General features: G+C 44.3%; 1 long non-coding RNA gene across 1 annotated transcript in view; it reads left to right on the top strand.

Moving 5' to 3' along the window:
- Positions 1 to 7,491: 7,491 nt before the first annotated feature.
- The window catches only part of LOC111531343, a 36,663-nt gene continuing 17,963 nt past the window's right edge, over positions 7,492 to 26,191 (top strand). The window contains exon 1 of the long non-coding RNA XR_002728231.1: positions 7,492 to 7,742. This is a non-coding gene — a long non-coding RNA (uncharacterized LOC111531343). The remainder of the gene's footprint in view (positions 7,743 to 26,191) is intronic.

Here is a 26,191-nt window from a genome sequence, read left to right on the forward strand (position 1 = left end):
CTATATCCTGGTGAATATTTTTTCTCCCCACTTGACTGGTGTACACATTTATAAGCATCCAGTGCACAGTGTTTGCTGCTCTTTCTAGGTAGAGATCCACCAGAATGAGCTATTGCAGAACCAGAATTCAAATGGAAGGCCCACAGTCCACAGAGTTTTAAACTTTTATTATTATTATTTTAAAACTCTCTAACAAAATCTCCTTCCTGATGGGAAGACTGAGCTAAACAGTTTCATTTCTTCTTTTCTTGAGTAAATCCACTGGCAAATCTCCCTGTCTATATGATCTCTAAACCTTGGGTTAGATGAGGACCTTGCATTTATTCTTTGGTTGAGAAAAATAAATGGCATAGACGGGCCCCAAATAGACATGGGGGGTATGTTATACATATTTCTGCTTGTTTATGTAATAAGCCATTTAGGAACCAGACAGATAAAGGGTACGTGTATTTTCCATAGATTATTTCCAGATTTTTACCCATTTAATAGTTTCCTGTGAGTGTCCATGGTGGGATGCTTGGAGAGCCAGTCTTGACTTTGGCCCAAATGGCACTTAAACCTTGTCATTAAAATTCTGTTCTTCTAAAAAAAAATCGGAGGAGTTTGAATTGTCATGTCAATGAAACAGGACCATTCAAGACTAGAGAAAAGAGACATGGTAAGATCCTGTGTGGGGAGAGAGAACAGAATCACAGGTGGTTGGGATAAGATAGAATTGCAGGTGAGAACTACCTGTGTTGAGCTTCTTGATCCCAAGGCAAGAAGGAAAATGAGCTGGTTGTATAATTGTCTATATTGAAATTACGTAAATACAATCAGAAATGATTTTAGAGATTGTAAAATTGCATATTTAGACAAAAGAGTTGGTATGGAGGACAAGGAGCCCCACTGGCTTCAATAGTCCCATCTGCCCCCATACTGGTGTAGGGCTTCATGAAAAAGTGTAAGTCACTTTTCTCATTTAGCAACTTCATTTCACAGATGGGGTAACTGAGGCCAAAGAGGTGAATGTATTTGCTCAATATCATTCAGTTAATTGGTGGGTGAACTGGGACTAAATTCTGATCTATAGTCATTTTATCTATAGTCATTTTATGAGTCTTCAAGAAAATCTATTATTTAAGGTTTGATTCTTATTAAATCCACTAAACATTGGCCAATCTCATCATTCAGAGGTAGGTCCTATTAACATTCAGACACACACAAACACATACACAATTTATAGGTTATATATCCATTTATTTTTGCTTTTCTTGACTTAACATTATATCATAGTTTCTCATATTGTTACACATTTTTCTTTGACTGTGATTTTTAATATTTATATCAGGTATTGCTGGGTGCAGTGGCTCACGTCTGTAATCCTAGCACTTTGGGAGGCTGAGGCGGGTGGATCACTTGAGGTTAGGAGACCAGCCTGGCCAACATGGTGAAACCTCGTCTCTACTAAAAATACAAAAATTAGCCTGGTGTGGTGGCACACACCTGTAGTCCCAGCTGCTCGAGAGGCTGAGGCAGGAGAATTGCTTGAACGTGGGGGGGCGGAGGTTGCAGTGTGCCGAGATCGTGCCACTGCACTCCAGCCTGGGAGACAGAGAAAGACTCTGTCTCAAAAAAAAAAAAAAAAGATATTATCATATGGATATATTATATAATAAACGGTTGGAAAGATTGGCTATCTTTTATCCCCAGGTAAAATGTGTTTAAAGGCATGCACATCTGCCCAGCCTTCTGGGGAAAACAACCCCAGGAAAATTTTCCAGCTCTGAAAGCTTGGCTCACCTTCCACATAGTGATATTTGAGACGATGACCTGTAGCTTCTGAATTCCAGGGAGTCGCTTCCATTATTTCGATACTTTCAGCCAATGTCTTCCCACAGCTTTATTTCCACAACCACGGCTTGGCTTGCTTTCTGGGCTGGAAGCACTTAGTGCTTTCTCAGTCAGCTGAGGAGCAAGGGGAAAGCCACTGACTTAGCCAGCATCAGTAGCAGAATCTCCAAAAGGGTTGGTCATTGATCAAAACGGACATAGGTTCTTTGGGTTTTAGAAGGGCTAACATAAAATCAATTCCTACAAGACTAACAAATTGGGAAAGAATAAGGAATGGTGTTCAGAAAGACGACCTCAGTCATGGCCAGGCCTGAAAGCACCTCCGAATCATCAGAGAAAAATAGCATTGCTGCCAGGGTGGTTATAATGTCAGGTTCTGTCTATGGTGTCTGGATGCCTTGAGAATTAATCATTTAAGAAAAAACATTTTGTTATTTACTTACGATCCATACTCTACTCCCCTGCTCTATCCCTTCCCACCTCCTTAAAGGCAGCACATTTTGGCACTTTAAATTGGTTTTTCCATTTTCTACATGCTTCTATTGGTATTTTTAGGTTTATTAATGCCAGGCATTGTGCATATTGACTGCAGGTGCACTTCTGGTGGATTAACACGCGTTACTGATTGTTTTTGTTTTTTGAGACAGAGTCTCTCTCTGTCATCCAGGCTGGAGTGTGGTGGTACAATCATGGCTTACTGCAGCCTTAACCTCTTGGACACAAGTGATCCTCCTGCCTCAGCCTCCGGAGCAGTTGGGACCACAGGTGCATGCCACCATGAAGGGCTATTTTTTTATTTTGTCAATTTTTTGAAGAGACGGGGTTTTGCTATGTTGCCCAGGCTGATGTCAAACTCCTAGTCTCAAGCAATCCTCCCACCTTGGCCTCCTAAAGTGTTGGAATTATAGGCATGCACCACTGTGCCTGGCTGTATTACAGATTCCTGATGGAGTACCAGAATACAGAGTGAGATATTACAGAACCAGAATCCAGGAAAGAATACTTAACCATCACATGACTTGAGTAGACTTGAGGAGTTCAATCTCTCGTAGCTACTCCCCTCACTTCCTCTCTTTCTATCCTCCCCATAATGCTTGCTTTACAATTTGAAGTTAAATTGATAGTATTTACATTTTTACTATGAAAATATTGTTCACTGAAGAACCAAGTACTGTATGGAGTACCTCCCTTTTAAAATAGAATGTTTTTGTTTCTTTTGGAGCTAATAATTTTTCTTTTTTTTCTCTTTTGACTTGAATAGTACTATGTACATATATATTTTTTTAAAATTAAGGCTTGTTAATCATTTTCTTTTGCCAGTGCTTATACAAAGCAGACGATCTGCATTTTCCTAACTGTAAAACTCCCTCCCATCACGCTCCGTCTTCTGCTCTGGTTCTGAATGACTGTTTTTTGAGCCTAATATGCAGCTGTCATCCTGGGATGTGGTAGACTGCTTGTTAAACGTATTCACTGCACCTTCTTGCACGGGGATTATATTTCTGTGTCCCTTTGATATCTGACTTTGTCACATAATTTGCTTTGGCCAATGAAAAGTAAGTAGAAGTGCAAGTAGTATGTGTCACTCTGGAGAAGGAACTTGAGAACCAGGGAATGGTTTATCATGGTCTCTTTAATTCTGTGCCATGACAGTTGTCAGTGTTTCAGAGAGAGAATGCTACATCAAGTCAGATCTGGGATAAAGAGGACAAGGTGCTGAGCTATAGCCAAACCAAAGTTGACATGTAACAAGAAGACAGCCTCTGTAGTTGTATGCTACAGCCTGACCTAGCCTATCTTGTTTAGGCCACACAACTGATGATCGTAGCCTTTCTGCACCGGCAGTTGCTATGTTCTGAATGTTTGTGTCCCTCTATAACTTGTATGTTGAAATCTAATTCCCAATGCAATGGGGTTAAGAAGTGGGGCCCTTAGCAGGTGATTAGGTCATGAGGGCAGAGCTCTGACGAATGGCATCAGTGCCCTTATAAAAGGTCCAAGGGAGCTAGTTTGTCCCTTTCACCATGTGAGTATACATAGAAGGCAGCATCTATGAGGAATGGGCCCTCACAACACATTGAGTCTGTTGATGCCTTGATCTTGGACTTCTCAGCCTCCAGAACTGTGAGCAACAAATTTCTATTGTTTATAACTCCCCCAGTCTAAGGCATTTTGTTATCACGGCCCGAACATACTAGGACAGCCAATCTGTTCCTAGCTTGCTTGCTTGCTTATTTATTGTTTAATCTATTGTTTTGGTAGAGTATAACCTATTCCAGCTTCCTAAGAAATGGTACACAGAACATAAAACTTGTGAGTTCTTGCCTAAGTAAAATTTCCTTTCTTCTATCTTCACATTATTTAGCTAGTTTGGTTGAGTATAGTGGTCCATGTTAAAATTACTTTTAGAATTTTGAAGGTGTGGCTTCTTTGTTTTCTGATATTCTGTGTTGCTATTAAGAAGTCTGATGCCATTTTGGTCCAATCCTTGGAAGAGAATATTAATTTTTTTTCCATAGAGGCTTTAAATTTTTTTCCTTATCCCAATGTATTGAAGTTTTACTCTGATATAACTTACTGTGGCTGTTTTCTCATTTTTTCTCTGTATACTTTCAATCCTGGAACTGATGTTCTTTCCTTCTAGAAAATTTTTTCAAAAAAAATGATTACATCTTTGATAATTTCTCCCCTCTGTTTTATCTTTCTGTAATTAGCATTAGTCAGGCATTAGATATTCTGGATTGATCCTGACGTTTCATCTTTTCTTTCCCATGTTCCAACTCTTTGTTATTTAAAAAAAGGATGTTTGAAGATTCCTTATTTTCTAGTCTTTCTATTGAGTTTTCTATTTTAGCTGTGTTGTGTAATTCATAGGAATTTACGAGAGAATACAGAGGAGATGACTTTAGGGATTTAATTTATGACGTTTAGATTTAAAATTTGCATACATCTTGAAATTGCTGATGTTGGTGTCTTCCACTTTGCAATACCACCCTGGAGCTGACAGATGAGGATGACAGTTTCCAGAAAAGAAAATGACTTAAAGTAATAGCACGTCCTCCTAATTCCAGGTCAGCTTTTTTCCACCCCCAATGTTGTGCCTTTCCATCTTATCATAGCTGAAACTTCGTTTCAATTCTAATAAAGGACACTTTTTAAATTAGCTTCTGAATGGAAGGAAGCAATGCAGATTGGTTAGGGCATCATTGAAAAGCAGGCACTTGGCCAGGCACGGTGGCTCACACCTGTAATCCCAGCACTTTGGGAGGCCGAGGTGAGTGGATCACGAGGTCAGGAGATTGAGACCATCCTGGCCAACATGGTGAAACCCTGTCTCTACTAAAGTACAAAAAATTAGGTGGGCATGGTGGCGCGTGCCTGTAGTCCCAGCTACTTGGGAGGCTGAGACAGGGGAATTGCTTGAACCGGGGAGGCGGAGGTTGCAATGAGCCAAGATTGCACCACTGCACTCCAGCCTGGCGACAGAGCAAGATTCCATCTCAAAAAAAAAAAAAAAAAAAAAAAAAGACAAAAGAAAAGCAGGCACTTATGTGATGGTGAGCTAGCATCACTTGGGGCTGAGATGAAAATCCAGTGCCTCTCTGGCTCTGACTCACACGGCATCTGTCAAGTTGTTTCATCTTTCTAGAAGTTAGTTTCTTCATCTACAAATTGAGGAGGTGGGAATAGGTCACTGCTCTTCAAACTCTTGAAGTTCCATGGGGTGTCGAGGGCCTCAGGGGCTCGGGGAGGGGGCGGAATGAGGGAAAAGGGAGGTAGGGCTCTGGGTCCTTGCTTGGTTTCACCTAAACAGTTCCACTTGGTCCCATTTTATGTATTTGATTTTCATGTAGACTTTTGTTGCTAAAAAAGGTTTTGTGACTAAAGGTTTGGGAACCACTTGACCAAACTTCTGTAGGTTTCCTTTTGGTATTGTGCTTTTCCGGTACTCTGATTAGAGATGTTCTTTTAGGCTCTCAACTTTGACTGGCTGAAACTTATAAGCCATCAAGCTCTCTGGCATTCCTATAAATTAGGATGCATGTGGAGATAATTACCATTCTGTAATTCTAAACACTTGAATCCTGGTCAATTCTTTTTTTTATTATTTTACTTTATTTTATTTATTTACTTTTCTGAGACAGGCTCTGGCTCTGTAACCAAGGCTGGAGTGTAGTGGCATGATCTCTGCTCACTGCAACCTCTGCCTCCTGGGCTCAAGTGATCCTCCTACCTCAGCCTCCTGAGTAGTTGGGACTACAGGTACATGCCACCATGCCCGGCCTAATTTTTGTATTTTTCATAGAGATGAGGGTTTTGCCATGTTGCCCAGGCTAGTCTTGAACTCCTGGGCTCAAGTGATCTGCCCACCTCAGCCTCCCAAAGTGCTGGGATTATGAATACTAGTCAATTCTTAAACTGTCTTTCAAATCAATTGCCTTACTGCAGACACTGTCACTCAATACATATTATCAATGCCAACACAGTGGGAAACTGGATCCTGCCATTTTCCTGATTAGATAGTAGAGACAGGTTGGATCCTGCCATTTTCCTGATTAGACAGTAGAGACCGGCTAAAGCAGAGTCTTAGCTGTCATTCTGCTGTCGGGGTCCTGCTTCCCTCCACGGAGAGTCAAAGTCTGCATGTCAGGCCAGACGCAGACACAGGCTCAATACCTTTCATTCCCTTGGTTCTGGAGAGGGACAGAATAGTAGTCCCTTGCCCTTGGGAAGGAAACTGGTTTTCTGCTCTGCTCAACCGTGTTTGCTAATCATTAAAGGAACCAATAGATGTAGGCCAAACGCTGATATCAGATGAGGGGTTGAGAGTCAGCAGATGAGTGTCGGAGCCTGGGATTAAGGAAGTCAAGGTCAGCAGTGGATCCCTCGGAGGCCCAGAGAAATGGTTTGTTCAGGGCACATCTGCTCTGAAAAGAGCCTAGTTACCTGGGGTGGGGGAGGCAGAGATTCGCTTCAAGATGTCTTCAAATTAGAATGCCCTTCCTAGAAAGCCCTTAGAGATGATGTGATTAAACCTCCTTGTCTTACACATGGAAAAACTAAAACCTATAGAAGGGACACCTCTTGCCTGCAGTCACCCACGATTAATGTTTTATTCCTCCCAGTCCACGTTTGTGCAGTCCTCACATATCTCTGAACAGGGTACTTAAATTAGGTAACTGGCAAGGAACGAAGTTTTTTGGAGGAGGGAAGGTCAGGGGATTTTTTGACCTCGTGCCATTGCTTGAGAGGCAGAAGCCAACACACTGTTAGTCAGACCCAGACCAAATTCATCAGATTGTGCGACTCTAGACCCCACACCTGTCTAGGGACTGCAAAGAGCAGTCAGTGTATGTAGGAATTCCCTCCTGCCTCCCCTGATTCTCAGCCCTCACCAGCCTGGGCCCATTGGTAAATTTATCTTGAGTTAAAAATACCACTGGTACCATCAGCACATGCCAAATACACAGTCCTTGAAACACCTATGTACTGAAGCACCTACGTGGTGTTTAGCACTGATACAGTACCCTGCCCTTTCTGAGCCTGATAGTCTGGCTGTCTGATAGGAGCAGGGAACCCACAGATATCATCTACTTCTGGAAAATTCGTTCAATTAATGAGCATCCACCGAGAGAAGAAGGATCATTTTCAGCCTCCCTGACCACAGGCTTTGGTTTCAGGACAATGCAGATTGGGCAGCAGATCAAACAGAGCCAGCACCAGCCCATAGGACAGTCTCAAGGGGGTTAACTGTCCCTGTCCTCTACAATTGTTGCTGGGGAGCAATTTGCCCTTGAATCCTCCATACTGTCCCTAAATTGACAATTTCATTTCCTTCCAATCCCGCCCCCTGCCCTGAAGATCTGCTGAAGCTGCGAGTTCCATGTGAGAAGGCAGGAGGATAATAGGTGAGTTCCATCCATCCATCAGCCGTAATGGTCGCGGACACTCCAGGCCTTTTGTCTGCTGCTTTCCCCGAGGATGCAGGCTAGGGACCTGGGGTATTTACACTGCCTTTGTGTGTGTGGTTTTTAAATCAGCCCTCTTGTTTACTTCCCAGCCTTTACTCAGGCTGTTTACTACCTTTGGAGGGGCTAGGCCACTAAGTCAACATGCATTAAGACCCAACATCAAAATGTCATAATACGAATGAGCAGGATTCTGAAAGGCCAGAGACATTGGCTGCTCTGTTGGGTCCTGTTTAGTCTGAGGGTAATGAAGAGCTCACAGATGACCTGATTTCATTAAACTAGGTCAGACTCAGCTGAAAAGCGGCTATGACTCTCACCCAGTTACACAGCCAGCTCTTCCTCTCTCCCTGCCTCCCTCCGCCCCCACCCCCACCTCGGGGCTTGAATGCTTTCTGGGAATTAACGCTGCGTTTTGTCAATACAGTAGCTAAATCTCCATGGAATAATTGGACCTTTCCCTTCGGCTTCTGTTTGTGCAGTGGCGAGGCCAGGCATGGGAGAGAAGGGGGTGGACTTTAACGCAGGACGTATGATTCAGTTGTAGCAGTTTGCTTTTGAGCCAGACATTCTGAGTTACAGCATCTTATCTGAGGGCTGTATTGAGGGAAGCAGCTGAACTGACTCAAAGAGGAGTTATCATGCAAACAAGGCTTTCAATGTGTCCTGGCTCACCAGCAACACACAGGCCCTCTGCATCTTCAGGAGGCTCCTGGTGGGGAGTAGGAAAGGGACCAGGCAGAGGGTGGAGGCAGGAAGGAGTGGTGTCGGAAGGCTGCTGAAGGAGGAGGCATGGCCCTGCCCCGTCCCTCCTTGCCAGGGAAAGACTGAGTCTGTGGTCGGCATTCCAGGCAGGCAGAATTCAGTTCATCCACATAGAAGAAAGCGTTTCTAACAATTAAAGCTGTCTCAAGATTGGATGCTACTATGTCTCAGACCTTATGCTGGGGACCTTGCTCTGAGCTATGCAACATCTCAGTTCATAAGAGATGAGGAAACCGAGGTTTAGAAGTAAATGACTCATGTAAGGTACCAAAACTAATATGAGGCAGATACAGGATTTGAACCCAGATCTTTCTATAGCCATACTCCTTCCACTGTCCGCACTGCCCCCACCTCTTGTTCAGGGCACATGGGGGATGCCTTAGTTTTGCTCCATGATGTCTGAGGCTTTAGCTATGAGACTAAAAGGCTGAGGGCTGAGATCACTGAAGGCTTGCTGCGTCACATGCCTGGTGGTGAATGCTGGCTGTTGGCTGGGGGTCTCAGTTCCTCTCCACGTGGACTTCAGCCTGTGGACTCTCCATGTGGGTTGCTTGGGCTTCCTCACAGCATGGTGACTGGGTTCCAAGGGTGAGCGTCCCAAGAGAGAAGATAAAGTTGGAGCACTTTTCAGTCTATTCTTGAAAGTCACACAGTGTCACTTCTGCACACTGGTATTAGACAGCATTCATTAGAAGCAAGTCACTAAACCTGCCTTATGTTCCAAGGGGAGGGAAATTAAACTCAATTTTTTTTAAATTTTTATGATAATACCTTTTAAAAAAATTTTCTCTGATTATAAAAGTAATGCATGAGTAAGGCAAAAACTCCAAATATTATTATGTAGAGCATATGATACCCTTATGCTAAATTCCCAAACCAAAGAATCATTAATATGTGTTGTTTTCTTGTTGCTTTTTGTATATTACTATTGCTTTCTGAATATTACTATTTGTATTAGGGTTCTCTAGAGGGACATTATATTAGGGGCATTTGTATTAGGCTTCTCTAGAGTATATATGAAGGGGAGTTTATTAAAGAGTGTTGACTCACACGATCCCAAGGTGAAGTCCCACAATAGGCCATCTGGAAGCTGAGGAGCAAGGAAGCTAGTCTGAGTCCCAAAACCTCAAAAGTAGGGAAGCCAACAGTACAACCTTCAGTCTGTGACGAAGGCCTGAGAGCCCCTGGAAAACCACTGGTGTGAAGTCCAAGAGTCCAAAAGCTGAAGAACTTGGAGTCTGACATTCGAGGGCAGGAAGCATCCAGCACAGGAGAAAGATGAAGGCCAGAAGACTCTGCGAGTCTGCTCTTTCCATCTTTTCCTGCCTGCTTTATTCTAGCTGCACTGGCAGCTGATTAGATGGTGCCCACCCAGATTGAGGGTGGGTCTGCCTCTCCCAGTCCACTGACTCAAATGTTCATCTCCTTTGGCAACACCCTCACAGACACACCCAGGATCAATACTTTGCATCCTTCAATCCAATCAAGTTGACACTCAATATTAACCATCACACTATTCTAAGTAGTCGTATGACATGGTTAAAGTGGTATTTTAGAAAGATCACTTTGGTGGCAGCAGTAATTAGAGGGAGAGAAACTGAGGTCCAGGAGACTACCAAGGGGTTAGCATCATTATTTAACAAATATATGAATACCTTCAGTGTTGGCTTATCATAGTCAAGTCTGAAGATAAGAGGGGACTGCTTTAGAGGAACAGAAAAAAATTAAAGAGGAATGGATGAATTCAAGAGACACTTTCAACGAAGGTTCATTAGGGTTAGTGACTGGATTGTGATTGGGGCAAAGGAAAAAGAGGAGCAAAAGGTGCCTGGGGATTTCAAGTGTGAGTCTTTGGGAGAACCACCCATTATCAGCTCGAGGCAAGTCAGGGATGGAAGCTCAGTTTTGGGGAGAGAGATGAGCAGGATGTATTTGGACTGAACTGTCAGAAATCACTATGTTTAGGAGCTAAGCAGAGAAGCCACTCAAAGCGATAGGCAAAGAACAGCCAGGTTTGGGAAGACAGAAGCAAGAGCATGCAGACCCAGAGCAGAGGGGAAGAGATTCAGAGAGGGTGGCTACAGTGCCAGGTGCCGTAGATATCTTAAAGAGAGTAAGGCTTGGGAAAGGTGATGGGCCTATAGAGGCGAGCAGTCATGGTTGACTGAGCATCCTTGATGCCAGTGAAATGGCAGAGGCAGAATCCAGATTACAAGGACAATAGAGTTTAAATAGCTCTAAACTCAATCTTTTGATGAGACGGAGTGGCAAGGTTCTAGAAAACCACATGGAACCAGAAGTATTGCTGAGGCCTTTTTGGGAAAATATAACCTAAAACAATATTCAAAATCCTTAACCTTGTGTTCTAGTATGTAAGAGGCTGAAAGACTACCTCCTAGGGTTGTAGGCTTAAGCCACAGGTTTCCCAGACTTTTTGGATCATGGCGCTCCTAGGCCAACAAGATACATAACAGTTCTGTTTAAGTGGTTATATCAAAAAGACAAGTATCTCCTAATTAACTAGTAGCTATTTGAAATAATAATACCCATACATGGAAAGAAAAAGTACTGTTTTTATTTCTTTCGCAAATAACTACAACTCACAGGATGTGTGAGCCAGTTGGGCGCTATGCACCTTCTGAGATCTTGGAATCTGATGGGCCACTACCACCTTCACCTCCCGTTTCGCATTGGTTTTCACACTGCACATGCCTGTTATCCCTGCAACCACCTCAAACTCAGCTTTGCGAGGATATGATGTCCTTGAAAGGGATGCAGCCCAATCTGATGCTGAAAAGGTGAGCAGCCTGGAGCCCACAGCTGTATGTTGGCCTGTGGGTGTTGGGTATGGCTTCTACATTTAAAATACTCTTCAGGTCGGGTATGGTGGCTCACGCCTGTAATCCCAGCACTTTGGGAGTTTGAGGTGAGTGGATCACCTGAGGTCAGGAGTTCAAGACCAGCCTGACCAACATGGTGAACCCCATCTCCACTAAAAATACAAGATTAGCAGGGCATGGTGGTCCATGCCTATAATCCCAGCTACTTGGGAGGCTGAGGCAGGAGAAGCTTGAACCCAGGAGGTGGGGGTTGCAGTGGGCTGAGATTGCACCACTGCACTCCAGCCTGGGCAACAAGGGCAAAACTCTGTCTCAAAAAAAACAAAATGAAAAAAAAACAACTCTTCAGTGCTCTTGTGAGTTTGCCGTGGGCCTCAGGGTACCTCATCACACAGTTTGGGAAGTGGGTTTAAACATAGTAGATCCAGAATGAGGGACTGTTTAATGTGCCAAAGTGATAGTTTCCTAACACATACCAAACTTCCTAACAAGGTTATTCAGATTTCACATTTCTAGGATATACTGAACTTGGATAATTCAGAGTCGAGGGCGGTGAAGCTGATTTGTCCAAACTGATGAATTTTAAGGAACCGCCTTGGCTTTCACATATAACAGGTAAGAAACAATAGTCTCCTCCCCTTATCTCAGGGAAGGTGAGCTATGAGTTATATACCGTCTTTAAGAAAATGACAGTTGCCTTGAAAAATGTCACACATAGAGACTGAGGGAAAGGTAGGAGGGGGAAAGCGAAACATATATAGGTTGAGAAAATTGCCCAAGCCAGGTAACATAGGTAGAAAAAAACGGAGCAATGTTTCATTCCCAGGTTACCTAAAGAACCTTCCCACTATCGCTGGGTGTGGTGGCTCACACCTGTAATCCCAGCACTTGGGACGTAGAGGCAGGTGGATCACCTGAGGTCAGGAGTTCGAGACCACCCTGGCCAACACGTTGAAACCCCGTCTCTACTAAAAATACAAAAATTAGCCAGGCACGTTGGCGCACACCTGTAGTCCCAGCTACTTGGGAGGCCGAGGCAGGAGAATCACTTGAACCCAGAGGTGGAGGTTGCAGTGAGCCGAGATTGCGCCATTGCACTCCAGCCTGGGTGACAGAGTAAGACCCTGTCTAAAAAGAAAGAAAGAAAGAAAGAACCTTCCTAGAGTGCTGCCCAATATAAGACGAAATTTTATATGAACTGGAAACAATTAGGATTAACCCACCCAAACTCCACACCAAAATCGTTTCTGCAACTCCTGAAGTTAAATGAACCCAGAACATTGACATATTTTCCAAAGCAATTTTTTATTTAGCTCAGAACTTTACATGTGACCTCAATAAGGTCATTTTATGGCTCTTAGTTTCCTTAAATAGAGCACCAAAGTTGTAAAAAGGCGCATTTTTTCTCTAAGGTTACTTAGCAAATTACAAATGAAAGAGGAAATGTACATGCGACTAGAGAGTTCATCACCTTACTGCACTAGAAAATATGGCCCAATTTCTCTCTCTCTTTCTTGTTCATAATTCTCAGACAAGACAATAGGAGTCATGTGATGTGACTGAGAAATTGGGCCAGTTAAAAATAGAAGGTGCACTTCACCAAGTTCATTAGAAAGTGGAAGTTTCATTGTTGATTGCTGTTCATTTATCTCTGCCTGCCGCATCTGTGAGGGAGGCAAGAGACAATTGCAGATTCTGAGAGCTAGAGCCCCCCACCCGCCTCGTTCTATTACCTAGCCTGGCCGAGCAGCAATGCCCAGGAGCTCACCTGAGCCTCGTGAATGCTCTCTTTGTCCTCAGGGAACTCTCTTCTCTGGCTGGCAGCAGTTTTAGTTGGGAGAAAGCTCTAGCTGGCTCCTCTTTCCTCCCAATGGGAGTGCTCAACATCGGCTTTTCTAAATGGGAAACGAAGGTCTCCAGCCTCACGTATGTAACATAGTGTCTGTACTTTTGCCCTTGCAGAGTTCTGAAGGTCTTAACAAGCCTTGCCTGCATAGCAACTGGTAGGTGGGAGAGGAGAGAGGCCACACTGAGATCTGCCAGTCTCATAAATGGAACTGAGTCCTCCCCTCAGCAGCTCGGAGTGAGCACCCACTATGAGTCCAGCAATGCCTGAGGCCACAGATCTAGAAAGGACGATGATATACACTTGCAAGCCTTGCGGGGTTCCCAGGACAGAGGGTCCAAGGAAGGCCCGGCCAGGCCCAGAACCCCCAGACCTGATTCCCTCTGACGGTGGTCAATATTCTTCACATTAGGGTTTGCAAATTGTCTCATTTAACTAGGTATTCTCACCTCCTCCCCACTTTTTTTCCACTTTCAACTTTTATTTTAGAATCAGGTGGTAGATGTGCACATCTGTTACAAAGGTATATTGTGTGAGGCTGAAGTTTGGAGTACGAATGAATCCGTCACTCTGGTAGTTTTTTTTTCAGCCTTTGCCCTCCTCCCTCCCTGCCTCTCACCCCTTGTATCCACCAGTGTCTATTGTTCCTATTTTTATATCCATGTGTACCCAATGTTTAGCTCCCACTTATAAGTGAGAATATGCGGTATTTGGTTTTCTGTTCCTATATTAATCCTCTTAGGATAATGGCCTCCAGCTGTATCCATATGGCTGCAAGGGACATGATTTCATTCCTTTTTACAGTTGCATACTATTCCATGGGGTATATGTATCACATTTTCTTTATCCAATTCACCATTGATGGGCACCTGGGTTGATTCCGTGTCTTTGCTGTTGTCTCATCCTTGTTTTACAGATAAACAAGTTAAGGCCCTGAGAGAAGAAGTGGTCAGACTGCACTAGGACCCTTTCCTGTCAGGGTGGGTGACCTGTCCTTTGTACCAGATCCCTTCCTTCGATGGTATAGGAAGAGGGTGTGTGTCCTAAGCCTGGGCTCCCTCTGCAGAGAGTGCTGAGTTTGGGATGGGCAGGCACATTTGGGCCAGGCTGTTCTTCCTAAAGTTATCACAGAAGCTATGGTTCTGCTTGTACCCTACGATTACGTCTGAGTTGAAGCCAACTGAACAGCAGACACAGAAGCCAGCAGATGGAGGTTCAGTCTCAGCCATGCTGCTGATGAGGGTGGCATTCAGAGCTCCATGGCGAGAGTCTGGCTTCCTCACCCCCCACCTTCCAAGTTTACACTTCGAGACAACCTGCCCAAGGAGGAGCTGGGGGCCACCGAGCTGTGCTGTTTTCCCATGGTTTCTGCCTCACCCTGTCTAGCCCATTTGTTGGAAGCATGAGAGATGAAGCTCCTGTTCTGTGTGCAGCAGGTGGGCCAGGCCCTGACCTTTCAATGCTCATCCTACAGGTGCATGGGTAGATGGAACACCCCAGCTGGCCAGGCAGACCCCCAGAGGGCCGAGTCACTCAGCCTGCCTCACAGTCAGGTAAGCCTGCTCCTTCCTTAGCATTAGTGGCGAGTGGCAGGGGGCCCCAGTGTCTCACCTCCTCATTGTTCCCTTTTGGGAGAGAATGCACAGGTTCCCCCAGTGGTCACCAAGTAGGGGGCAGCCTCCTCTTATTTTGCCTTTAGTTTACCCTAAGCTGAGGGGCCTCATGCTATGTGCCCTATGCACACGGGGTGCCCCAGCAGTGTAGACAGCATGGCCCGTGGTGCTGACTTGAGCTGTGGTGGAAGAAGCCTAAACCACAAGTCAACTCACAAAGAGCTGATTCTTCACAGCTGTCCAGGGCTGTGGCACTGGGGAGCCCACCCAGCAGGTACAGCAGTTTGTCTTGAGAGCAGCTGGCCCCACCTGCTCTCCAGGTGGACTTTCAAGCCTCAACTCCTGCAAAGTGGCTTGTCAATGGGACACGCCCACTGGGTCCCCACCTGGTATTCTTTTGGACAATGAATCTTAGGGCAGCTGGTGGAAGGAGCCTTGGAGAGCGGGAGCACAGGGTGGGGTGGGGTGAGGGTGGGCGGAGAGTGTTAGAATCGCTCATTTGAGACTTTTTTTGTTTTGTTGTGTTTTGTTTGAGATGGAGTTTCGCTCTTGTCACCCAGACTGGAATGCATTGGTGCCATCTTGGCTCACTGCAGCCTCCGTCTCCTGGGTTCAAGTGATTCTCCTGCTTCAGTCTCCCTAGTAGCTGAGATTACAGGTGGATGCCAAGATGCTCAGCTAATTTTTGTATTTTTAGTAGAAATGGGGTTTCACCATGTTGGTCAGGCTGGTTTCAAACTCCTGGCCTCAGGCAATCTGCCTGCCTTGGCCTTCCAAAGTGCTGGGATTACAGGCATGAGCCATGGCACCCAGCCCATTTGAGGGATTTTAAGATATGTATGTCTGCACCAGCTCCTTCCACTGCCTGAAAATGAAGCTAGGCCAGGTTACTATTAGAATATCTAAGAAGGGGGATGTTCTACAGCATGTCTTTTACCTGCTAAGGTAGAAACAGAAAACAGAGTCTTGAGGGCATCACTAGGAGACTGGTAGCTTTCTCTGAGTGATGATGAAGGCAGATTCCTACAGAAAAAGTAGCTTTTACTACTCTTTCTAGGTTCTCCTCATTTGGCCCATTCCTAAAATACAGGACCCTGCTGCTGAGTGACTCCCCTAGGACACGATGACCTCCATCCTTTTCCTCCTCTCGCTCCCTCTCTTCCCTCCTCCTCTTCCCTAGACCTCAGCTAAAAATAGGATGCTATGCCAGGGTAGAGAGGATCTTTGTGTTTTATAGTTGAGGAAACTGAGGCCCAGAGTGGGGAAAAAGTCAAGAGGCCTTTTGGGCATTCTAGGTGTGTACTGATAGGTCCAAAATGAATTTGTAGAAATTGGATTTCAGCATAGAGAGAAATAAGCATTTTCTGAGTCACAGCATCTTTATGTAGGAGGCAGTGTCCTCGGTGCAGTCCTGGTCCAGTTATGGTACATGGAGCCTGTACCATGTGAGTGATGTGGTGTGTAACTTATCTCCCACGTTGGTCTTCTGTAAAGTGTGGGTATTCGCTTGTCTATGTCCCGGGACTCTCGCCAGTGGTACGTGAGCTGCTGTATGGAAAAGGGCTATGATTGGACCTGGTGCATTAAGACACACCATTCATTCATTTCCACAGGGTAGCAGACATGGTAGTTAGGATGTGGGTTCTGGAGCTATACCATCTGAGTTCTGATCCCAGCTCTGCACTTTACTAGCTTTGTGACCTTGGGTGAGTTATTTTACCTCTCAGGTCCTCAAATGTCTTGTCTATAAAATGAGGATAATAATCGTATCACCGCCGGGCGCGGTGGCTCAAGCCTGTAATCCCAGCACTTTGGGAGGCCGAGACGGGCGGATCACGAGGTCAGGAGATCGAGACCATCCTGGCTAACACGGTGAAACCCCGTCTCTACTAAAAACTACAAAAAACTAGCCGGGCGAGGTAGCGGCGCCTGTAGTCCCAGCTACTGGGAGGCTGAGGCAGGAGAATGGCGTGAACCCGGGAGGCGGAGCTTGCAGTGAGCTGAGATCCGGCCACAGCACTCCAGCCTGGGCCACAGAGCCAGACTCCGTCTCAAAAAAAAAAAAAAAAAAAAAAAATAATAATCGTATCACCTCAGAGGGTCAATATGAGGATCAAATAAGTAAACCACCAAGAACAGTGCCTGGCACATAAGTTCTCAATAGATGTTAGCTGCTATGATAAACATTATTATGGGCAAACCATGAGTGTTATTATTATAATTGTTGTTCCATCTTCCAGAGTCTCAGGGCTCTGAGTGATGATGAAGGCAGATTCCTACAGAAAGTTAGGATTGATGAAAAATCCCCCCGGCTCACCATCAATGGGGATGTCCAGGGAGATACTGACAATTATTTTTTCATGCTAACAAGAGGACTCTTGCATGAAAGCAGAACTTAAAGCTAATTTCCCCTTCAAAGACTCTATGTTTCAAAAACAACACTGACTTTTTCAGGTATTTAAACAGGTGGGTAAGGAACTGGGCACAGTGGCTCACACCTAAAATCCCAATGCTTGGGGCCAGGAGTTTGAGAACAGCTTGGGCAACATAGCAAGATCCTCATCTCTACAAAAAATTTTTTAAAAAATTAGCTGGGCATGGTGTTAGGTGCCTGTAGTCCTAGCTACTCAGGAGGCTGAGGTGTGAGGATCACTTGAGCCTGGGAATTTCAGGTTACTGTGAGCTATGATTGTATCACTGCCCTCCAGCCTAGGCTACAGAGTGAGACCCTAGCTCTAATACATACATATATATAAAATTATATATAATTATATGTATTATATATATTTATATATATATTAAAAAGGGCAAGAAGGCATTGCATCTCATTTTAAAGAAGTTGATCTTTATCTTCTCCCACCTGGCCATTCAATGCTTTCAGAATACCTTCTATATGACAGACACTCTATAGGCACTTGGGACCAGAGCTAGATGAGGTGCAACTTTTGCCTTCAAGAGAGACAGACATACAAGCCCATGTTTTTAGGACATGGTATTAGATACAAGGAACCTAGCAGGGGCAGTGTGGGCAAAGGGGGTTCTGTGACTACTTCTGGGGAATTCTGACCAAGAAGTCTCCCGAGAAAGAAAACCACCAGTCCTGGGTTCCAAAAGAGAGGTGGGCGTGTCCCAGGCAGGAAGGAGGGGGAGGGCATTCCCAGAAAAGGAAACACCGTCTTCTCTCTTCCTCCCTGATGGCATTGTGAGACTGAGACCATGATGGCAGTTCAAGTGCTTTGCAAAATAGCAAACGAGAAGGGTTATCGACAAGCCAACCAATGTGCCTCTGACTTTGCAAGAAGCTTCTGGCCCCTGTTTTGGGAACCACCAGCATGTCTGAGGTCTGCTGTTAATGATCTCAAAGCTGAGGGTTTATGCCTAATATCAGACATCCCCTCCCTGAGGGGATACCAGCCAAGATGATCCCTGTGTTTCTGAAATGTAGAAGAAATAAACCTCATTTCCATCTTTACCTCATGTTTTATAAATGTCAAGAAAGGCCCAATATTGCTCACATCCCCACTGCCAACTCAGATCCATTCATATCAAAAGAGGAGATCAAATCCTCCACCTTGAAAAGCTTCTGGAATCCAATAGCCTCTGCCCTCATTGCATAATTGCATCCATCCCCACATCATAGTCAAGTCAGGTGTGAGTTTCAGTTAACCTGGGAGAAGGCATTAAAGGCTGAGTGCCCACCAATTACCTCCATAGAGGCAGAGCCTAGGACCAGAGAATAGAAACAACCATTATGTCAGGCATGTGTGATTACAGAAGAAAGGAAGAATTCAGGTGGGAGAGTTATGGGGAGAGGAGGAGAAAGCAGAGCCTTAGGGATTATGTGTCCCAGTGGCCTTTGTAGGAGCCTGGCTGATCTTGCTCCCTCTGATCTGGTGACCACAGGAGCTGTGCCAGCAAGGCCCAGGACCACAGATGGCTCCAGCCTGGTGCAGTAGAAAAAGTAGGGTATTTGAAATCACCAAGACCTGAGCTAGAGTCATGGCAGGGGCTCTAGTCAGCTGCATGACTGTTCACAGATGACTTATATAAATCTTAATTTCTTTACTGGTAAAATGAGGCTAATAAAATTTACTTCCAAAGGTAGTGGGTTTTAAACAATATAATGAAAGTAAAGATGCAGGCACAGTGCTAGCTACAGAGACATAGCAGGTGATCAGTAGATGTTCAGGCATCAAGGAACAGACATTTACTGAACACCTACCAAGAGTCTCACCTGTTGGACTGACTGTCCCTGATCATCATTGTCCAAACGTATGTCATTCACTCACTCAATAAACATTTATTGAGATAAACTATATGTCAAGCACTGAAATATGCTCTGGGGCTGCAGACTCGTACAAAATAGGTGTCTTTGTGGAGTTCACACATTATATCCATGAAGATTCTTTTTGCAGCCTTGTCTATAAATGTTGGAAATAACCTGGAGGCCCAATAATAAGGGAATAGTAAAGTAGATGATGGCTTGTCCAGTCAAAGAAGTATTCATATATGGCAATACTGACAATTGCTTATCACATATGAACTGAAATAAGCAGGAAAAGAAATTCTAAATACAATTAAGCTTTGTTATTCACAATAGTTATGTTTTATAAGTTTATAAGTCTGTTCTTACATTACTAACAAAGACATACCTGAGACTAGGAAACTTATAAAGGAAAGAGGTGTAATTGACTCACAGTTCTGCAGGGCTGGGAATGCCTCAGGAAACTTACAATCATGGCAGAAGGGGAAGCAAACACATCCTTCTTCACATGGCAGCAGGAACAAGAAGAATGAGTGCCCAGCAAAGGGGTAAGCCCCTTATAAAAACATCAGCTCTTGTGAGAACTAACTCACTATCACAAGAACAAGATGGGGGAAACTGCCCCTATGATTTAATTATCTCCACCTGGTCCCTCCCAGGACATGTTGGGATTATGGAAACTATAATTCAAGGTGAGATTGGGTGGGGAAACAGCCAAACCATATCGTTTTGCCCCTGGCCCCTCCCAAATCTCTTGCCTTCATGATTCAAAACACAATTATCCCTTTCCAACCATCCCCCAAAGCTTAACTCATTCCAGCATTAATTCAAAAGTCCAAGCCCAAAGTCTCATCTAGGACAAGGCAAGTCCCTTCTTCTTCTGAGCCTGTAAAATCAAAAGCAAGTTAGTTACTTACTAAATACAATGATAGTACAGGCATTGGGTAAATGCACCCATTTCAAGTGGGAGAAATTGGCCCAAACAAAGGAGTTACAGGCCCCTTGCAAGTATGAAATCCAATAGTGCAGTCATTAAACCCTAAAGTTCCAAAATGATCTCCTTCGACTGCACTTCTCACATCCAGGTCATGCTGATGCAAGCGGTGAGCTCCCATGGCCTTGGGCAGCTCTGCCTCTGTGGCTTTGCAGGGTACAGCCCCTCTCCCAGCTGCTTTCATGAGCTGGTGTTGAGTGCCTGTGGCTTTTTCAGGAGCATAGGGCAAGCTGTTGGTGGATCTACCATTCTGGGGTAGATTGAAAACGATTGTTTCCTCCTAAGCCTCTAGGCTTGTGATGGGAAGGGCTGCAGTGAAGATCTCTGACATGCCTTGGAGACATTTGCCACATTGTCTTAGTGATTAACATTTGGCTTCTCATTACTTATGCAAATTTCTGCAGCCAGCTTGAATTTCTCCCCAGAAAATGGGTTTTTCTTTTCTGTCACATCATCAGGCTGCAGATTTTCCAAACTTTCCAAACTTTTATGCTCTGCTTCTTGAACACTTTTCCACTTAGAAATTTCTTCTGCCAGATACTCTAAATTCAAGTTCAAAGTTCCACAGATCTCTAGGGCAGGGGAAAAATGTAGCCAGTCCCTTTGCATAGCAAAAGTGACCTTTACTCCAGTTCCCAACAAGTTCCTCATCTCCATCTGAGACCACCTCAGCCTGGACATCATTGTTCATATTACTATCAGCATTTTGGGCTAAGCCATTCAAGTCTCTAGGAAGTTCTAAACTTCCCCACATCTTCCTGTCTTCTGAGCCCTCCAAGTCTCTAGAAAGTTCCAAACTTTGCCACATTTTCCTGTCTTCTTCTGAGCTCTCCAAATGGTTCCAACTTCAGCCTGTTATCTAGTTCCAAAGTTGCTTCCACATTTTTGGGTATCTTTACAGCAGCACCCCATTCTGAGTACCAATTTACTGTATTAGTCTGTTTTCATGCTGCTAATAAAGACATACCCTAGACTGGGTTATTTATAAAGAAAAGAGGTTTAATTGACTCACAGTTCTGCAGGGCTGAGGAGGCCTCAAGAAATGTACAATTATGGCAGAAGGGGAAGCAAACATGTTCTTCTTCACATGGCAGCAGGAAGGAGAAGAATGAGTGCCCAGTGAAGGAGGAAGCCCCTTATTAAACCATCAGATCTCATGAGAACTAATACACTATCATGAGAACAGGATGGGATAAACTGCACCCATGATTCAATTATCTCCACCTGGTCCCTCCCACAACACATGGAGATTAGGGGACCTACAATTCAAGATGAGATTCGGTGGGGACACAGGCAAACCATATCGCCATGAATACTGAATTAGTGAATGCCGAACCATTGCCTCTAGGAGGAACACAGAATCCTGAGAGCCTCTGGTTATAATGTTTTGTTAGTTGATTAATTCATAATTTTATTTTATGCAGGCTTCTATCCAAAGACAGAATCTTGTTGATTCACTAAAATGAAACTCATGGCCAATAGCCCTTGAAGTCGTGTTGAAATGAAGCTCTTCTAATACATACTCTCTCTGTAAGGCACATCCCAGCCTCCTTACATGCAGAAACACTAGACAACACTTCAGCACTATGCTTAGGAGCCATTTAAAACAGACAGATTTCCAATAGAGAGCACAAAAATGCAAAAAACGTGGGCACTAAATAGTCTGTGAAAGGGATGCTCATTTATAGTATGAGAGCTGAAACAAGAAGGCAGAACTTGTCCTGTTCAAACTCTACTAGGAACATATATGTGGAACTACACAAATTTCCACCACTTTGTGCATGTCTGTGGATGACCAAGACAGTGCCACAAGTATTGATTTTGGAGTTACAAATACATTTTAGCAAGTAGGTGAATTCACAAATACGGAATCCACAAATAGTGAGAGTGTACATGTGGATAAAGCCTGGAGACATTGTAGAAGAAAATTAAAATGTTGGTCACAGGATTACTATTGATGCTTCTCTGTTTTAAAATTTTCATTAATGTCAAATTTTTTCCTTTGTTTAACAATAAATAACACTTTAGGGAAAACAAACAAAGCCTCCATCTGGCTCTTACACCCTCCTCCTCTGCCACCTTGTTCTCATGACATGGGCAGTGGGCTTAGAAATGGAGGGAATGAAGCTTCAGGGTTAGGGGTTCCCAGCCTGGGCTCCTCCATGCCAAGGCTTCTGGAATGATCACTGACAGTTAAACATCTTGCTCCAAGGTAGCTAAAATCATGCCTTAGGCCGGGTGCAGTGGCTCACACCTGTAATCCTAGCACTTTGGGTGGCTGAGACAGGCAGATTGCCTGAGCTCAGGAGTTTGAGACCAGCCTGGGCAACATGTTGAAAACCTGTCTTTACTAAAACACAAAAAATAAGCTGCGTGTGGTGGTGTGCACCTGTAGTCCCAGCTACTCAGGAGGCTGAGACGGGAGAATTGCTTGAACCCAGGAGGCAGAAGTAGCAGTGAGCCAAGACTGTGCCACTGCACTCCAGCCTGGGCAACAGGGAGAGACTCTGTCTAAACAAACAAACAAACAAACAAACAAAAAATGCCTTTACTCAGCCTCTCTGGAGCACAAAGCACTGACTAGTTTTCTTCTGGTTGTAGTCATGTCCTTACCATGCGGCAGCTCCAGTGACTTCAACTCCATCAGAACCTTTTATGCAATTTCCTGTGTTTTGATGACAGAAAATTTGGAAAACAAGTTAGTGTAGTTTGTTTAATAGAGCCCAAAACTTGGGCTCTTTGGAGAAAAGATTTTTTTTTTTTAAATGAGTGATTGTGATTAAAATATTAAGAGTTGTTGCTCTAAATTATGTGAAAGGCACCCTTTTGGGTTCCTTTTCAAAGGTATTTGGCAAGAAACCAGCTCAGCCATCGACGGGACCTAGATGACCTATTGGATCATTCTAAGGGGCTATTTAAAGAAGATGTAGAAACTTCTTCATCCATACTTGCTGAAGCTAGGAGTATTGTCCTAATTCCTGACTATGGGGACAGGAAATTCCAGGCCACAAAGGTTGCTCACATTTTTACCTGATTTGCCTCCAGATTTGAAGTTATATGAATGGCTTGTTTGTCTAACTCAGCTCTGCTCAAATCAATCTTTCACGGGTCCCTCCAGTAAAGATCACCTTGGGTCAAAGGTCATAGGTCATCATGGTTCTTAAATACCTACCCACTTTGTAGGAGTTCCAAAGTGGACAATTACTCAGAAATTAATGAGGAATAAAAGCACGTATTTCAAAAGACTAATTGGGAAAAATGAGTATAGCATGTGCAGTAATGTTTCAAATGTTGTCTTTACGGCTATCCCAATTAATTTCCCATGTTTCTCCAACTTGACTTTTAAAAAGATAGAATATAATAGAAAGCAACCTGCTATTGATGTGCAGAGTTGCCTATGTCACATATGCTGTACAATGACTTGACCATTAGGATATTCATCCTTTTTATGTGCCTCGGTGCACTCGTGTACAGCACATTCTTAAATGTATGTGAGTCCAGACACATATATGCAAATTTGTGATCAAAAGATTTTCCCTAAATAATTAATTCAGGGCTACTGCTGAGAAACAAGGCAAAACTTAGAGGAGCTTTCCAAAAATATCATAGTTTTGCCGTTTAGTAGTACTGACTTCTTGCGGTGCAAATCTATTAATTTTGATGTAATAAAAAAAGTGTTCATAGAAACAAGCAACAAATAAATAGGGACATTAAGATTATATGAAAAGGTGGAAATTGAAAGGTGAGCTAGGGATTGTCCAGATGACAGGCAAAGGCAGTGGAGGCAACGTGAATGGAGCAGGTTGGTTAAATTCATGTGTGTTTTAAAAAGGTGACTGTTTGTTGTGCGCACGACTCACAGGCTCTGCTTCCTGGAGAGCCAGGTAGTTGCTTTTTCGGTGAAAGAAAATCACTTCAATATGCAGAAGGAGAGGGCTTTTCGACTATTGCTTCTTCAAAGTGTGACCTCCAAATGGTCACAGATCAAGATGCCTCGTATTTACCTTCATGCCGGGCTTTCAAATCAACATTTGGCAACTTTCAACATTTCTATTGTGCAGTTTTAGGGCAAGGTTTAAAAAGAAATCCATCTGTTAATATTTGTTTTTCTTGTCCTTTGTTAACCAAAGATTCTTGGGAACTTTCCAATTTAAAGGAACAACTTTTATTCATCATCTTGGTTAGAAGCAGCTTCTGCACCTTGGGCCTTCCTCTTAGAGGGGAGCACACCTTAAATAAGGAAGGACTTGGTGAGTGATACTAGCCCTTCTCTAGTCAGCAGAGCAAGATGTGGAAAGGTACAGGCCTAGTTCTAAAGTGCTGAATGAATTAACTGCAAATGGTTGTTGATTCATTTTGCTTGTTGGAGCACGCACTGCGCACTGGACAGGGAGCTGGACACCTGGTAAATCTTCTATAGTCTTTATAACAATGTTGTGAAGTGAGCATTATCAATATCACTGCTTAAATGAGGCAGCATGGAGAGGTTAAGTAACTTACCTAGAGCCACTCAGCTAAGTGGTTGAGCTGGGATTCAAGCCACATATGTCTGCTTTGTGGTCTCTATTGGGTCACATTTCCCAGAAACCCTGAAATCACCATGGAAAAGATGGCGTCTCCGAGAGCACACCGAGGGGGTGGGGGACTTAGGCTCATCTCGCCAGGGTGGGGGAGGTAGAGGGAGCAGCCAGATGCTCCAGCCCTCTCAGGTCAAATGAAGCCTGATCCTTTCTCAGCTTGATTTGACCTAGAACTAGGAAACAGATGGGTCCAAGCAGCCCCAGGGTCTGAGGACGGCTGGGCAGACACATGTGTCCTGGCTGCAATCGCTCTCATTCTGAGGGCCCAGGGCTTGGGGCTGCTCTGGGACCCAAGCTCCAGTGTGGGTCTTTTGACTTGTAAAGCCTTAGCTAGGAATTCCTCTGTCAGGCGAGAGGGCTGGTTCTTTCTGAGGGCAGTAGACCCAGTGAGGCCCAGAGCAAATCCAGGGAGATAAGGCAGATGTCAACAGATGCATTGTAAACAATCTAGTGTGGATGCTGGAAGAGATAGCAGAGGAGATAAACAGGGATCTAGGAAAGGTGCCCCATGGATTTAAGACTAACTCAACCCCAAAGAGCTGTCCTTCATGCTGGGCCATGAAGCTGTTTAGAAACACCCTCTAATTGGATGAACATGGGACCTGGCTCACAGATTTTTACTACATGTGTGTGAAGTGAATGAACAAATGAATAGAGACCTAGGCATTTATTCATTTACTACTCACTTACTGATACGAGGACCAACAGTTCTGGTTTGTCTAGGACTAAGGGATGTGCCAGGATATGGGACTTTCAGTGCTAAGATGAGGAATGTCCTGGGCAAACCAGGACTAGTTGGTCTCCGTAGTTACTGAGGATCTATGATGGACTGGGCCCTGGGCCCCCACTGGGCATATGGAGGTAAGTCAGACTCAGTTCCTGCTCTCAAGAAGTGCACAGCATGGTTACAACAGGTAGATAGAAGGCAGAGTGGCAAATGTCATGATAGGGCCATGAACAAGAGCAAGGCTGTGGAGCCTGACACTTTAGCGATGGCCTTTTTTTTTTTTTATTCTGAGACGGAGTCTCACTCTGTCCCCCAGCCTGGAGTGCAGTGGCGCGATCTCAGTTCACTGCAAGCTCCGCCTCCCGGGTTCACACCATTCTCCTGCCTCAGTCTCCTGAGTAGCTGGGACTACAGGTGCCCTCCCACCATGCCTGGCTAATGTTTTTGTATTTGGTGATGGCTTTTAAGAGGAGGAGCAAACACTGGCTTGAGTCTCGTGGGAGAGGAACTCACCAGATCCCTACAAGAAGCTTGGAAAGGGCCTTGAGGTTAAGAGACAGCTGGGACAAAGGCCTAGAGGCTCACACAACAATGGTTTGGTTCAAGAAACAGTAGGCAGCATATGTGCGTGTTGGAGGGGTGGGATTGGGACATGGGGAGGTTGTAGGGTTGCAGAGGTATTTGAGGGGCCAGTTACAACTGGTAAGCTATGCTAAAAGATATTTAATTGATAATATAGGCCATAGGGAGCTGTTGAAGG

The sequence above is a fragment of the Piliocolobus tephrosceles genome, chromosome 15, assembly GCF_002776525.5.
Source record: "Piliocolobus tephrosceles isolate RC106 chromosome 15, ASM277652v3, whole genome shotgun sequence".
Classification (NCBI taxonomy): Eukaryota; Metazoa; Chordata; class Mammalia; order Primates; family Cercopithecidae; genus Piliocolobus; species Piliocolobus tephrosceles.